The 14891-nt window shown below is 42.2% G+C and overlaps 1 protein-coding gene across 3 annotated transcripts in view; it reads right to left on the bottom strand.

The window, feature by feature from the left end:
• INPP4B (inositol polyphosphate-4-phosphatase type II B) overlaps window positions 1–13730 on the bottom strand; it is a 613602-nt gene extending 599872 nt beyond the window's left edge. For all 3 annotated transcript variants that reach the window (XM_090036465.1, XM_090036466.1, XM_090036467.1), the window contains exon 1: window positions 13512–13730. The gene's annotated coding sequence lies outside the window, so the exon portion shown is untranslated. The remainder of the gene's footprint in view (window positions 1–13511) is intronic.
• Between the last annotated feature and the right edge of the window lie 1161 nt (window positions 13731–14891).

Here is a 14891-nt window from a genome sequence, read left to right as displayed (position 1 = left end):
AGCAAGGAATTATCCTCAGTGAGGAGTTAGTATCCGGCTCCACCTACAAACAACATACATGACAGGGCCTGAAAAGACAGAGTGGGTCTTGGCAGATGCAACCTTCTCATGAAATCACAAGGCCTCTACACAACTGACCAACGTGTTTGTCAGGAGAAGCAAACCATGGATTATCTCCTGAGATGCCCTGTAACACCACAATGTACCCAACAAGATCTGGCAACACCAACACCAGAAACAGTGGCTTGTGCAGAATATGGGGAACAGACTGTATAGAAAGGCTGGATTGGAGACATGACGAAGACAACCCAGAGCTGAATAGAATAAGCCACAGGAAACTGCCAGAGACTGCAGAGACAAGATAGGAACAGAGCATCTCCTAGGCAGCAGCCAGCCTTAGCAACGAAGCAGTTTTTTACTCATGTCCTGCTCTGAAACGTTAGGATGGAGTCAAAGGAGAGATGTTGCTGGAGTTTCAATGTTGTCATTTTCTCAATAGTCCAGTGACATTCAATCAGGGCAAACAGCACCCTGGGGTATCATGAGATCCTATAAGGGTGCCCCAGGGTGCCATTCAAAATTAGCAGTTAGGTGTGTAAACAACTACACGATTCACAAGATAAACCCAACAATTTTAAATCAAAATCCAGTGTCAAAGACATTCTGAACTGTTGTGGTCTTTCTAAGTTCTTTGCAACAGAAGAATTGCTCTATTATTTTTCCACAGTCAAGAAACAACTAAAACTAAGAGCTGGCATCTTCCTGGGGATACTTTGAGTCTAATGAGAAGTGCCTTGAGTCAAAAATGGTTGTAATCCACTACAATAGTCTACAATAGTCTTACTGAGGAAAGGGAAATTGAAAATGAGTGGTAAGGTCATTGGCAGTAAACATATACTAATTTCTCTTTGAAGTTTTACTGTGTCCATAAATATTTGAAGAATTGACACTACAGATATCTACTGAACCAAGTGCTCTCACAACTTACAATCTCAGAGGGACAGAAGATTGAAAAAACAAAAAAAGACATGTCCCTTTTATAAAGTATTTGCAAAATAACAATATTAAAATCAGAGATTATAATATAGGAATTCTCAGGTTGAAGAATGAATCCCTTGTTATGCTGTCTTCCCTTGTCATAAAATATCTCTTAAGTTTATCAATTTAAAGAGAAAGACTGGACTGGACAGTCTATATTATACAGGTTTTAAAAATCTGCTCACCATATCAAAAGCAATGCTATACTCAATACACAGTGATCTGATTCTGTTCTGACACTGTCCTCAAGAACAGAGGGGGACATTCAACGCTTTTGCATCCCCCAGATTCTGAGTTCAACCAACGGGTAAACAAGACCCCTGATGAACTACAGCAGCATTTAACAGGAGAGCTGAAGTTAGAGCAGCCAATAACCTCTAGGACAGTGCTTCTCAAACTATCTGATGTGGCGGACCGGCACCCTTTTTTCCAGCGGGGCAGGGACCAGTGCCGGGTTCAGCCAGTTGCAGCAACTGCGTGTAACAGCGCTACACAAATGCGAGGCTGGCTGTTTCTTTCTCTTTCCTCACCTCACACGACATGACGTCACCTGGAGTGTTGGAACGTTACAAACTGTGGCGCTATGACATATCAATGTTATGCTTCTTTCCTGGCAACTCGCTGCGGACCGGCAACCGGTGGCTCACGGACCAACACCAGTCCGCAGACCACCACTTTGAGAAGCACTGCTCTAGGACATAGAAGCCCTCCCACCATGCTCTAGTATGCCACTAGGCTGAGTGCCAGGAGATGCAACAGAGTTGTAAGAGAACTCTATGCATCCCTCTCTTAGGAGAACTTCCAAACACATAGCAAAAAGACAGGTTTCAATATTTTGTGAAGCAGGAAGCCATTATCAAGGCCAGTACAGGGCCACTGACCATTATCAAGGTCAACACTGTATGAATATGGAAACATTATCAAATAGTAGCCATTCCAGGTGACACCACTCTTTCCCTGAACTCAAGCCATGCTGTAACATCCCATTCCTTTAATAGGAGCTGCTCCTGCACAGATATATTACCACGATTCACTGACCTGTTGCAGCAACCAGCTCATCACCCAGCCCAAGTGAACAGATGGCAGAAGTGGTTCTCTGGATGGAGGGAATAGGGCTTTTTTTAATTTGAAGAGAAAAGAAGCAACCAAACATGTGAAGAAAGAGGATCTAAGCTGAACTTTGGTATCCTCATTCCTCAAGTTGTTAAAAATAAAGCTTACGACAGGTGCCAGTTTAGACTCTACGTAGGGCTAAGTCAACCTCTGGCAGTGGGAAGGGGTCTTCTGTTAGCGCTAATGCCTATCAGCATACACAGTGGGCATTCTACTTCCCAACTCCTCTTCCTCCGCACTTGTCTCTTCTGCCTAATACAGAAAACAGTGGCTCCAGGCATTCTGCTCTCTAATCCCTTCTATTAAGGCACCAGTATCTTTAACCAAAATCTGAATCTGGCCATTCAACCCAAAGAGATGGAAAAACCTTAAACTCAGTATAAATAAACTTGCGTTGCCTGGATAGACACAATCTGTACCAATTTAAGGGGCAGACTTACAAATGGATCAGCCTGATACACCATTCTGTTCTGTACCTCAGAAAGTGGAAGCTAAATCACCTATTCCTCTGCAGTTTCATTCTGTAGTAAGCTGCCTGGTTTCATCTTTCACTTAGGTGGGATACAAACACTTTCTTGAAACACTTAATATATTGCTTGTGAGTATCTCCCATCCCCAACACATCTTTAAATCTGTACAATTGTGGACAACCTCAGACAAAAGCCACGCAGTGGGCCAGCACCAAACTGCAGACAGAACACGTGTCTCCTGACTGCCAGTTCCATCACTACTCTGTTGAACCAATTTGCTTCATCCATGCATTTTTCAGGAGTAATAGAACTTGACCTCAATTTAATTAAAAGTACAGTTTTTAAATAGAATTAATATTCATAGTATCTTAACAGATTTATTTTTAGAAGAACATCAAGGATCAGATTCCGATCTTATTTACACCATAGTGCTTCTTCTAGCTTCAGAAAAAGCTTACCTCAGTGTAAACAGGGTCATAATCTGGCCCAAAGCATGTTACTTAAGAGAGCTGATAGATAAGAGGTGCTGCTGACTGCACAACAAAGGCTGTGTTGAATGATTAAATACAGCAAAAACAATAATTCCCCTGGATGAAAAAAACCGAAAAAAACCCAAAACCAAAAAAAAAACAAAAAAACCCCTAGAGTCACAACTGAATAGCTGGTGTTACTGCGTCCTAATTGCAAAAGCCCCTTAACCATGACAGATTAAACTGTTTCAAAACCAAAATATGTGTCCCATGTTAGCAAAATACTTCTGCCTTTAGCTTTGAAAGAACAAGGGAAGACAGTAGGGGTGTGCAAAGCGGGCTTATTTGATTTGGATTCAGCCTAAATTGGGGACAGTGATTAAATTCGTTGGTTTGGATCACTGTCCCCAATTCGATTTGGCCAAATCCCAATCTGAAGATTCAATACGGATTCAGAGAATCAGTGATTCGGACACAGACACAGCTTTAAAAGTTTTTTCTACTTACCTCGAAGTACCAGGCATGGCTTGTGAACGCTGCAATGCTGGGGTGTATGGAGTGTCCCACAGGAGTGTGGAGGAGCCCTCCCTGTGCTCGGCGGTCAACCTGGAACTACTTCCAGTCCACTTCTGGGTCTGTGGGGGAGCGTACGAGGGGCCCCCCCTATGCCTCCCCCAAGTTGGCAATCGGCCACAAAGGGACACCACCAGTCGCTGTGTTGGGGGAGGCACAGGGGGGCCCTCCAGCTCACTCCCTGGTGGACCTGGAAGTACTTCTGGTTGACTTCCGGGTCTGCTGCCAAGCACGCTGGGGAGTCCCCCCTCGCTCCTGTAGGATGCTCCATGAGCCCCAGCATCACAGCATTCATGACCTGCGTGGTACCTCGAGGTACGTAGAAAAAACATTTAAAGCTGTCTCTATGTCCGAATCTCCGAATTTTTCCAAAAGTCTCCAAATTGAATCAAAGAGTTCCAATTTGATTTGGAGAAATTAAAGAGTCTCCTGATTCAATTCAGATTCAAAGATTCGGCCACTGAATCAGGCCGAATTGAATCAGGGTTCGAAGCTTCACACAGCCCTAGAAGACACTGCTCTCCTAGGCCACCACCCCAAGCCAGAGCCACACAGGGTCCTCCCTCACAGGCGAAATTCAGACCCACCTTTGGCAGCAGAGCAAGCAGTGATGGGGTAAGTGGCACCAATGATCTGGGGAGGGAAGGGGGGTTAACACAGCCATTGCTCACCCCACCACCCAAACTGTCCCCAGTGGAGCTCCTTATCCCAGAATTCAGTGGTGGACTCCCACCTCAACTCCAAATTTCCAGGTCCCCCCAGGGGTGCTACAGTCTACGTTTCACACCCATTTTGGCTCATAAGAACAGAAATCCAATGCTTAGTTTAAAAAGCTTTTGACAAGAAAAATGTAGAGAAAGTTCCCCAGACCTGGGATGGATTGTTTTCAACAAACTAACAGACAAGAACAGTCTAATTCATGAATTAGAGGAGTTTAAGCAAAGTAATTCTCTGAATAAAAGATAACCATAAACCTGAGGTGAATTTCTACTTCATATTGCCCGTTATATGTTTTGATTAACTGCATTAGACAGTGCAGAGGAAAATGAAGAAAAAAAGCAGACCACAGCTTCAGGCAAGATGCCCAACTATGTCATTCTATTGTATTGTGTCAAAATTGATTGTTAGACACAGTTTCAGCACATTTAAAAATGAGAAGCCATACTTTTTCTGCTTTCAAAACAGACTGGTTTTTCTGTATTCACTCGTTTACATAAATCTTAATAAATATTCACCGTTAGCTCTCTGACACCTCATTAGTGAGCTGTTGAACCAGTACTGAATTAGATAGTTAAAATATTAATACTAAATGTATCTTCCCAAAATAACATGGAAACAATGCTTTCTAAATACAGAAAAAATGTGTTTAAATACAATAACAAAAAGAGCTAGTCATGATATGAATTCAGGGGGCTCTCTCTGCAAAATCTGGAGTACTTTGCACCCATCTTCCTATAGACTCAGTTCATCTTTTCATTCAAGTCACTAGCAAAAGTCCCATTAAACCTCAGTACCAGCAGCATTAGGACCACTGTTTCCTGTTAAGATGGATATTCAACAATGCTACTTCATTGGACCCAGCTAACCATAATATGCTATCATTCAACTAAGAGCGAACTCAAATTTCAGATTTGTAATTTGGTAGCTCCACTTCAACTTGAGTTTTAATCCAACAAACAGCTAAATAGTACCTGATCTTCTAAGTTAGTAAGCAAGTTTTATACAGGGATTTCCTTCTTGCACATAATGGATGACAAACATCAAGGCTGGATTTTCAGAAGACTTTATAAATTGTTCACCTGCTGAGGCTGCAAAAAGATATACTTAAATCACTCACACTCCCACCTCAGTGTTTGCTTGCAAGCAGAGGCTTAAATTGTAGTGGTTGTGGTTGTTTTTACTAGATGCTTGGGGCATTGGTATGAAAGTGAAGCTGAAATAGATGTTCTTGTAGACTCTTGTAAAATGCAAATGTATACGGAACAGGACTTGATAGCTCAGAAGGTCCTTCCCATCCCAAATTACTATAATTATTAGTGCATATGTTTTCCACAGTAAACTTGCATCATCTGGGTAGATCACAGTTTACTGAAGCTTGGTACTTCTAATTGCTTTTCACTCTAAAGCAGGAGCACCAAGGAATTTTATTCACTAATGTTTTTGCCTATGCTTGTTTTCATATAATAGATTTTTCGGCCATAGTCCAAAGGGGGGAGGAGGGAGAAGAACAGCAATTGGCTTATACTGTACTTTAAAAAGTGATTCCCTCCCACCAAAAACAAAAAATAAAACCCCACCCTAAAAAAACAAAAAACAGATTTAGCATTTCATGAACGTTATTTGAAATACGCCCACTTCTCCCAATTTACCACTGGGTTGATTACTTTCCAATTTTAAGTACAAAGTATCACACAGATGCATGTATATTTTGATAGCCAGAGAAGACTTAATAATCCTATCATGTGAATAGTTTTGCTTCTTTCAATATATGCTTCTAAAGAAAGCCATTGGGTCTAGATTTTTTAGTTTGAGAAAGAAAATCTGATTGTGGGGGGTGCGGAGCTTTCACATTTTCCATCAATCTACCATAATTTTATTCGCAAAAAATATGTAGCAAAGTGTTCAGGACTCTGCCTGTATCCCTCAAAGGTTACGTCATCTAAATCAGTCTGCCTTGCTTTTATGTCTGTAGTCATGACTAGTATGTAGCTATCACCACTCAATGGTATACAATGCAACTAAAAAGCTTATAATAAAATTTGACTTTTCCTTTCTTTAAAGCTATTGGTTTCAATCTTTAATTTAGCTTGCTGCTTAATATAATTCTTGTTTAAAACAGTTGAATTTACATATAAATCATAATTTATAATCAATGGGGAAAAGTTATTACTTTCATAGCATTCTTTTCTATATTTCTCTAGTACTATAATCATATCCCAATAGTTCCAGTTATGTAGATACTATTATGTAGATACAAGTTTAAGTCACATTAAAAAGGATGTGTTGCTAACTCACAAACAATGGGACTAATTCTCAATTTCACTTAAATCCCTTTCCATCACTTTAGGTGTATAAAGGGGCCTTTGAACCTATCAAGAGATACAAAATTATACCACTTTAAACTGTACTAGTAGATGAGTGTTAAACTACTGAAATTTTAATCAACCTGTTGGTGTTCAGAGAATACACTTATAATAATTAAAGTCCACACAATTTTAAAACTGTCATCTTGGAAAACATTATCACTAGCACCTAAATGACTTAGGAACCTAAATTCTGATTTAAAATGAATAGATTTTTGGCCTCAAAATTACTTCCTTTGGAAATCTTAGTCCTTGTTACATTGTGCTGATCTAAATATCTTTGAAAATCTGACATAAATAGTTGAGAGATTTTTAAAAATGAAATCTTAGGAGCCTAAGACACTTGGGTGCTTTTAAAAATTTTACCCATACCTTCTAATCATTGGTTACTTAAAATGACCTATAGCTTCTTTGCATCATATACTGCCATCTAGTGTAAGATATATTTATGTTCCAAGCATTTGACAGACCTCAAGAGCATCAAAATGGACCAAAACGTCTCCATAAAGTCACTAATCCATTTGTTTACATTGTTTGAAAGATGAGGATTTTTGAGACATTAGTGTGTAATATTTGTACACACTAATGAAATTGTCTGCTCTGACAAATTCAGGATATAAAAATACGAAGATGTTGACAGTCATGAAAGATGCAGAGCTTTAGAATTATGACATACCTGAACATATGAGAATTCAAAGGTAGTTTTTTTCCTTATTCAGTGTATGTAACTAATTATGTGTATTTGGACTACTTATTTTCGAAGTGGGACACTTAGATATTCCAAGTTTAACATCTCTCCATGCTAAAGAAAGTAATGACTAATATTTTTCAGCAGTTAGATTATTTCAATTAAAATATTTCAAATATTTCCATTTCTTCACTTAAATGTTCAAACATTGCAATCCAACATCTTTGAATGAGAAACCTGACCTCTCTGCAGCTGAAAAACAAGCCAGCAAAAAGGCTTAAAAAAAAGTTAGCTTCATGACCTGTGCAGATGACACCTTTCCCCTCACACATAATATTCTGTCATTATTCCAAATAACATAACTAAGCAGTGTCAGCTGACTATTCTACAACAGCCACACTTACTGTTTGTCATGACAGCTAGCAGCAGAGAAAGTCCATAAATAGTATTTCTGTAATAAATGCCTTTTGAAATTGGGCTAATTGTTAAGTTACTTTGATTACAAGTAAAAAGGTCCTTCACACACACGCACATGCCCCTTGTTATATTTTTATCTGTCAATCTAAGATGTGTTCCTTACAATTGAAATTTATTTTATTAAAAGAGAGCTCACTAACAAGGACAGGCTGCAATTATTCTGAATATCAGGTGCAATAGTTCAGTTCTAAGCTACATTTGTTCTCATTTACAATTGTGTATGTGGGAGTGACTCATTAAAATAATGGAGCATTACTACAGATTTACACCACTGTAACAGAGAAAAAAAACTGTAGACACCTAATTTCTTACTGGCATCTATTTTGTGTAGCCATTTACCCATGTGCAAGGAGAATATAAAAATACCATTAGAGTGCTACTGCTCTTTTATTAACACTGTGCAGCACTGCCAATCTGATTTGGTAGTGTTTGGTAGTGTTTCACACTAAATTTGCACAAAGAAAAAAACATGGTTAAAGTCTGAGGGCTTGAACAGTTGCAACAGAATAAGTTGCATCAGTGGCATTTGCACTGGTTTATTACATCACTGTAAAGTTACATCAGGACTTGAGAGTGAACAGATCACCAGCTATTCCAGGGTAGGTGTTCAGAGCAGGTGCTACTACAGCTTCTCATCACTAGGTCACAGAAAGCAAGTAATAGCTCATTTGCCTGTAACTCCAAATATTCAAGCGCTTATTCCAACATTTTTCCTGACGTAACTCTACTGCAGATAAATTATAGCAATTGAGGGGCCGTATATAGGGGTTTACATTAAGGACATTAGGTGTTTACTCAAGGAGGAAGTGTGTTGCATGTCCAAGCCCACAAGCAAGCTCTAAATATTTACAATCATTCCCTGACCTTTTCAAAGACATTTTAAAAGGACAACACATGGCTAAAGGCAGACAAGCTATTACATGTGCCTAGCCACCTAATGGCAAGGCATTGGAACAGCACCCAAGTCAATATGTAGAGGTAGTCGTCCTCTGATCCCTCTGGACCAATGTAAATTACATCAGTGAAAGCTTTATTAATGACCATTAAAATCTCATTTCCTGGAACAGTGCCTCCCGTAAGTATACCATATTATATACCCATCTCAAAACAAACAGAACAACTAGAGTCCTTTTAGAGGCTGCTTTTAACAGGTTTCCCTACACTTCCTACATGATCATCTACATTGCAGAAAGAAGTCCCACTGGCATGTATATATTAGCAACAGGATTAGAATACTGGTGAATTACAAGGAATACTTTAATTTTAAACAAGAACAATCTCTCAGATCAGTTCTGCTTCTCATTCAAACAAAGGATCACTTCACCATTTTGATTCCTTCACATTAAAATGCCTACAACATGCCAGTACAGTACCATTTCAAGGAGCAAGCCCATCAAGAAATGCATTACATGGGTCTTATAATATGGGAATTGCCAATGCAACTGAATATTCATGAGTGAGACATGTCCACCAAGAAAACAAAATGATGTTTTTAAAAGCATTTTTGGACACGAGAGCATGAGCAGTAGTGATTTCATCCATCACAGAAATAAATGCAATAAATAATGCCAGACATTTAATATTATATTTCATACAACTAGCAGTAGTTTGTCTAAGTTTTCATTAATGCAAACCTTTGCATTAGTTAAAATAAGTTAGAGGAGGTGAATGGGCTGTGTGGGGGAGGGGACATGGAGAAGAGGAAGAAGGGTTGAAGAACTTTAGTCCAACAGACTGAGGCAGGAGGCCTATTATACAGCTTGGACCCAAACACTTTTCATTTCCACTTGCTTATTAAATAACTTTTCTAACACTAGAATTATTTCAGTGTAAATGAGAAAATATTCAGCCCCTTATCTTTTGCATGTAAAGGAAATGTCAAATTAAATATAGCCCAAAAATGTATGTTGCAGAAAAATGTATGATACTACAATGGAAGCAAACAAGCAGAATCTTTTAATTTAGAAACGAATTAAATGAAAGTTGTTAACTTTTAAATAAAATCATCCTCCTAGTGATCAGGTTCCAAATAAAATAAAAATGAGCCTCTGAAATTGACTTTACTGATTGCCAATATCCATCGTAAATGTAAGAACTAATCAAGAAATATAAATAATAAAAGTGGAAAATTTAAAAAAAATTTACATTAATAATACACAACATTAAGTTATGTAGATACTATAGTTAGAAGAATTTTTACATTTGTGTTTCAACAATGGTTTAAATGAGTAGTTTGTGAATCTAATCAATTTTTAGCCAAATATAAAAATGCCTAGAGAAGCAGCAGAAAATGAGTACTAGAATAATTTGAACAGAGCAAACCACTTGGAGTAAGACTAAATTACTAAAATTCTCTCCCTCCAAATTATAGAAAGAAATAGTTTCTCTAGATCTCTGCTCATTCTTAAGATAGGAAATTAAATTAAATGTGGATTTCCAAGTACAGTAAAAGACGTACACAGATCATTCACGCCATTTTTATCTTGTATTTTGTGTCAACATGGCTATCTTCAAATTGCTAAGGAGTTTTAAACTAAATCCACAAATTTATTTATAAGCTAACTCTGAAGAGACTTAAACCTGGCACAATTCTGCTGCAAGCTGGCTGGCCCTTTAAGAGAACTCAGGCTCAGCCTTGTCTGTGATATATCAACTATGCACTCCTAACTCTAAATGACCCTAATCAGCTAGGGCTTGGGGCAATTATCTTACTAAGGAAGGAGTTAGATAATTCTTTTAAGGAGCCAGGAGACTTGAGTCCCTTGTGACTAGCCATGAAACATGAGAGAGGATGCAATGTGCAGAGCAGACATGGAAAACTACCAGATTTGCAGCAGAACCCAGAGAAAAGGGCCCCAGAACCAAAGGGAAGATGCATGAAATGCCAAGAGCTCACAGTTGCTAGGTGGAGCGGGACTGAATAAATCTAACAGAATCACTGCACAGCCCATCTAGCCAAAGGGAGACACTTGTGAATCCAAAGAACCAGGGTAAGAGAAGATTTGAGAGAGACTCTCTTGATACTTGGAACTGCAAAGCACACAGTCTCAAATGAACTGAAGAAGATGTAAAAGCAAAAGGTTAAGCCTGTTTGGCCAAAAAGGGTTGCATCTGGTAAAGCTGTTGAGATGCAGTTTAAGGGTGATACTACTTTATGCTCTGTAAACTGTGAGAGCTTTGAGATTTCACTGGAAACTGGGGCATGGGAAGTACTTTCAAAGCAAGCCACAAAGGTGCCATACACGGACACAAACTCCAGTATTAACAGGACTGTAAAAATGGTAAGGGCCAACTCTTGCTCACTTTACTCTCATGACTAGTACTTTAATCTTCATATGGAAGTCAAGCTGCATTTTCTCCTGCAAATCGTGCTGATGAGATCCAAATGTCTGAATTAGAGGCCAGGCCCAAGATTTCAACAAGAATCTAAATTTCATTTAAGACATCAATTGTATGAGAGCTGCTCTTCCAAACATCACTAATGAGGACCAAGGCTTGAGATTCTGACTGGGGTGTTCAAATGCTCCTGCTGGCGCCAGAGGTTCCCGGCTAGAGGGTCTTATCCCTCTGCTCAGAGTCAGACCGATTGCCATATTTGGGGTCAGGAAGGAATTTTACCCCATGATCAAACTGGTAAGGCCTGTGGGGGTTTTTGCTTTCCTCTGTAGCAGCGGACATAGCGTTCTACCTGGGATCTCTTGAGCATATATTGACAATATTTAATAGAAGCAGGATGTGGATTCTGTGGTTTCCCTGTTTTACCTGTGGCAGGTTAGGGTGTTAGGTCTGTTTTGCATCAGGGTTGATGGTAGTCTTATGCAAAGTTAAGATTATGGATTATATAGCATGGTTTGGATAGGGATGGTCCTCTTTCAGACAAGGGGTTGGACTGGATGGCCTCTGCAGGTCCATTCCAGTCCTCCTACGTCTTTATGATTTACGTATGTATCACAATGCCAGCAAGATTTTCATTTTTCAGGTCAGGTTTCACTTGCAATTCATTAATATGGATTACTACCTTGCTATGTTGTAAAATTGGGTCTCCAATATCTGGCAGGTGTCCTCAACATATGACACCAAGTGTTGCTAAGTAGAGAGCCTTCAATAAAGACAGTGGTCATCAACAGAAGCCAGAAAAGAGTCTAACCTACTTTCTTTGAACTGGGCAACTGAATTAAATGGACTGTGATATAATATTATACATATGAATATGAAATAGCATGATATAGCATATGATTATGTGATCCAATGTATGGTTATAAAATATGGTGTCATATGATATAATACAGTATGATAATATAATATATCATTATATAGTTTGATCTATGATATAGTATGATTATAAGAGTGATTAATACATTATGATACAGTATATGCTTATAATATACATGAGTGTGAATAGTACGATGCATCATGCAACTATAACATAATGTATTATAATATAGTATGACATGCTTCCAGTGTAACACATGATACCTTGTGATGTATGCTATAGTCACATCATACTACATCACATGGTATGCGTTACACTGGGAAGCATGGCATACTATATCATAACATATTATGTTATAGCTGCATCAGACAGACATATTTTAATATAGTATGCCATGCTTCCCCGTGTAATACATGATACTGTATGACACAGTATGATGTGACTATAACATACGTCACAGGGTATCATGCGTTACAGTGGGAAGCATGTTAGACTATATCAAAATATATCCATATGATGTGACTATAACATAATATATTATGATATAGTCTGCCTGCTTCCAGTGTAACGCATGACACCGTGTGACATATATTATAGTTACATCATACCGTGTCACACGGTATCATGTGTTACACTGGGAAGCATGGCATAAGATTTTATGATATAGTATGTTACAGTTGCTTCCTACGGATATATTTTTTTATAGGCTGACATGCTTCCAGTGTAACGCATGGTACCATGGGCTACAGTATGATAGGGTTATAATGCATGATATGATATAGCAGGATACGATTCCAGCATTAGTACAATATGACCCGGTATAACCAACACGGCCGGCTCGTTTTTAAGTTGCTCATTAACGTGCAACGGAACAAGGAAATGCGCGCACCCGGCCAGCCAGGCGGCGAGGGAACAGCTACCTCCCAGCAAGGGAAAGCGGGCTGAGAGAAGCTCGCCAGGCGTAGGTCTTTTTTAAAGGTCTTCGCCCTGCTGCAAAAGCCAGGCTCTCCCCTTGAGGGGCCGGGGAGGGGGAGTCCTAACAGCGCTGTACGGGGCTCCCCCCGCGCCCGCCCGGCGCCTGCCCCGGGCCGGGGGCAGCGCGGAGCCGGCGACTGGCAGCCTCCTGCCACCGGAGGCGGGTGAGGTGGGGCGGGGACGGGCTCCTTCCCCTTCCCCTTCCCCATCCCCATCCCCATCCCCTCCACCCCGCGAGGTCCCGCACACGCACACCCCGGGTCTCCCTCTGCCACACACGCGCGGCGCGTGTCGCCGAGTTGGGCGCGCAGCACCTGCCACTCTCCCCGGCTGAGGAGGTTTCCCTGCCCGGAGCGCGCCCAGCCCTCCAGCCCCGAGCCCCACAGCTCCGCTGACCGAGTCATTCATTACCTGGCCGGGCAGCGCCGATCCGCCTCTGCCTCTGCACGCCTGTGTCCCGGCTATTTATAGTCCGGGGCCGGCAGCCCGGCAGCAGGAGCGGAGCTGGGCGAGCAGCCTCCCTTCCTACCCGCTCCCCCGCGCGGCGCCTCCCCGCAGCCCGCTCTCCTCCTCCCCAATGTCACCGCCGCCCGCCCGCGGGAGCTGCTGCTGCTGCTGCCGCTGCCGCCGCCTCCCCTGCCCGGCTCCTTGTGCGCTTGGCCCCCGCTTGGCACAGCCCGGCAGCGCCGTGCAGAGGTGACCCGCTGCTGCCGCCGCTGGAGGAGGAGCACAGGCCGCCGCGGGGCTGTGGGGGGAGCCGATGCCGCCTGCCACGCACAGCCCGCCCGGCGCCGGGAAAGGCGGGCGTGAGGGGAGCAGACGGGGTTCGGGATGGGCCCCAGCGCCCGGGGTCCCCTCTCCCGGGGCTCGGCATCCAGCCCTGCTCGGCCCCAGCCACCCGGCCTCGGCCAGGTGGTCCTAGAGCAGCAGGGACCTCACGTAGCCCTGAGGTAAGACCAGCCCATCCCCTACAACCAAGACTGCCCTCAAGCCCGGGCAAATGTATGACTGCATAGCTTGAAATCATGAAATCAAATACACAGTTCCATAGTTGTAAGGGGCTGGAAGGGACCTTACAGATCATTGGGTCCAGCCCCCTGCACCTGGGCAGGAAACGCTGGCGACACATAGGGGGTGCACGTGCACCCCTTGAGATTGGCTGTGCACCCCCTGGAAGTACCAGCCCCAAAAGTGGAAGGGCGCTTCCAGTTTTGCCGCCGGTGGTTCCGCAATCAGCGGCTGGAGGCCCCCCCACACACACACACACCCTCCATCAAGGATATGGTGCCCCCTCAGACTCGGGAGGCAACAGTTGCCCATGGCAGGAAAGGCTGCTGGGGTCAAGTGACCCCAGCAAGATGGGCATGAAGATGCTTTTGGAAGATCACCAGGGTGGGTAACTGTACCACAGCGGTTCCCATCCTCAGGTGAGACCCAAATGAGGCTTGCAGGGGCAACACTGCACACAAAGGATGAGCTACACCACGTCCCCCAACCACCACCCTCTGCTCCCAGCAGTGGGTCGGAGCAATAAAAGGTTGGGAACCACTGCTGCACCACCTCTAGGGGGAGCCTGTTCCAAACCCTCAGCACTGGACTTGTAAAAAAGTCTTTCCTTATGTCCTTTTATCTAGTCTGAAGCAATCTGCAATCAGTTTGTGCCCACTATTTTTAGTCCTGTCCTGGGGGGCCTTGGTGAATAACTGCTCCCCCTGGCCCTGATGTACTCCCCTGATATACTTAGAGGCTGCCACCAAATCCCCTCAGTCTTCTCTCTCCCACGCTGAACAG

This window comes from Crocodylus siamensis, chromosome 2 (assembly GCF_052110815.1).
Source record: "Crocodylus siamensis isolate JL-2025a chromosome 2, ASM5211081v1, whole genome shotgun sequence".
NCBI classification, from domain to species: Eukaryota; Metazoa; Chordata; order Crocodylia; family Crocodylidae; genus Crocodylus; species Crocodylus siamensis.
Note: the sequence above shows the minus strand (reverse complement) of the source record. Positions and strands in the feature narration are given on the sequence as shown.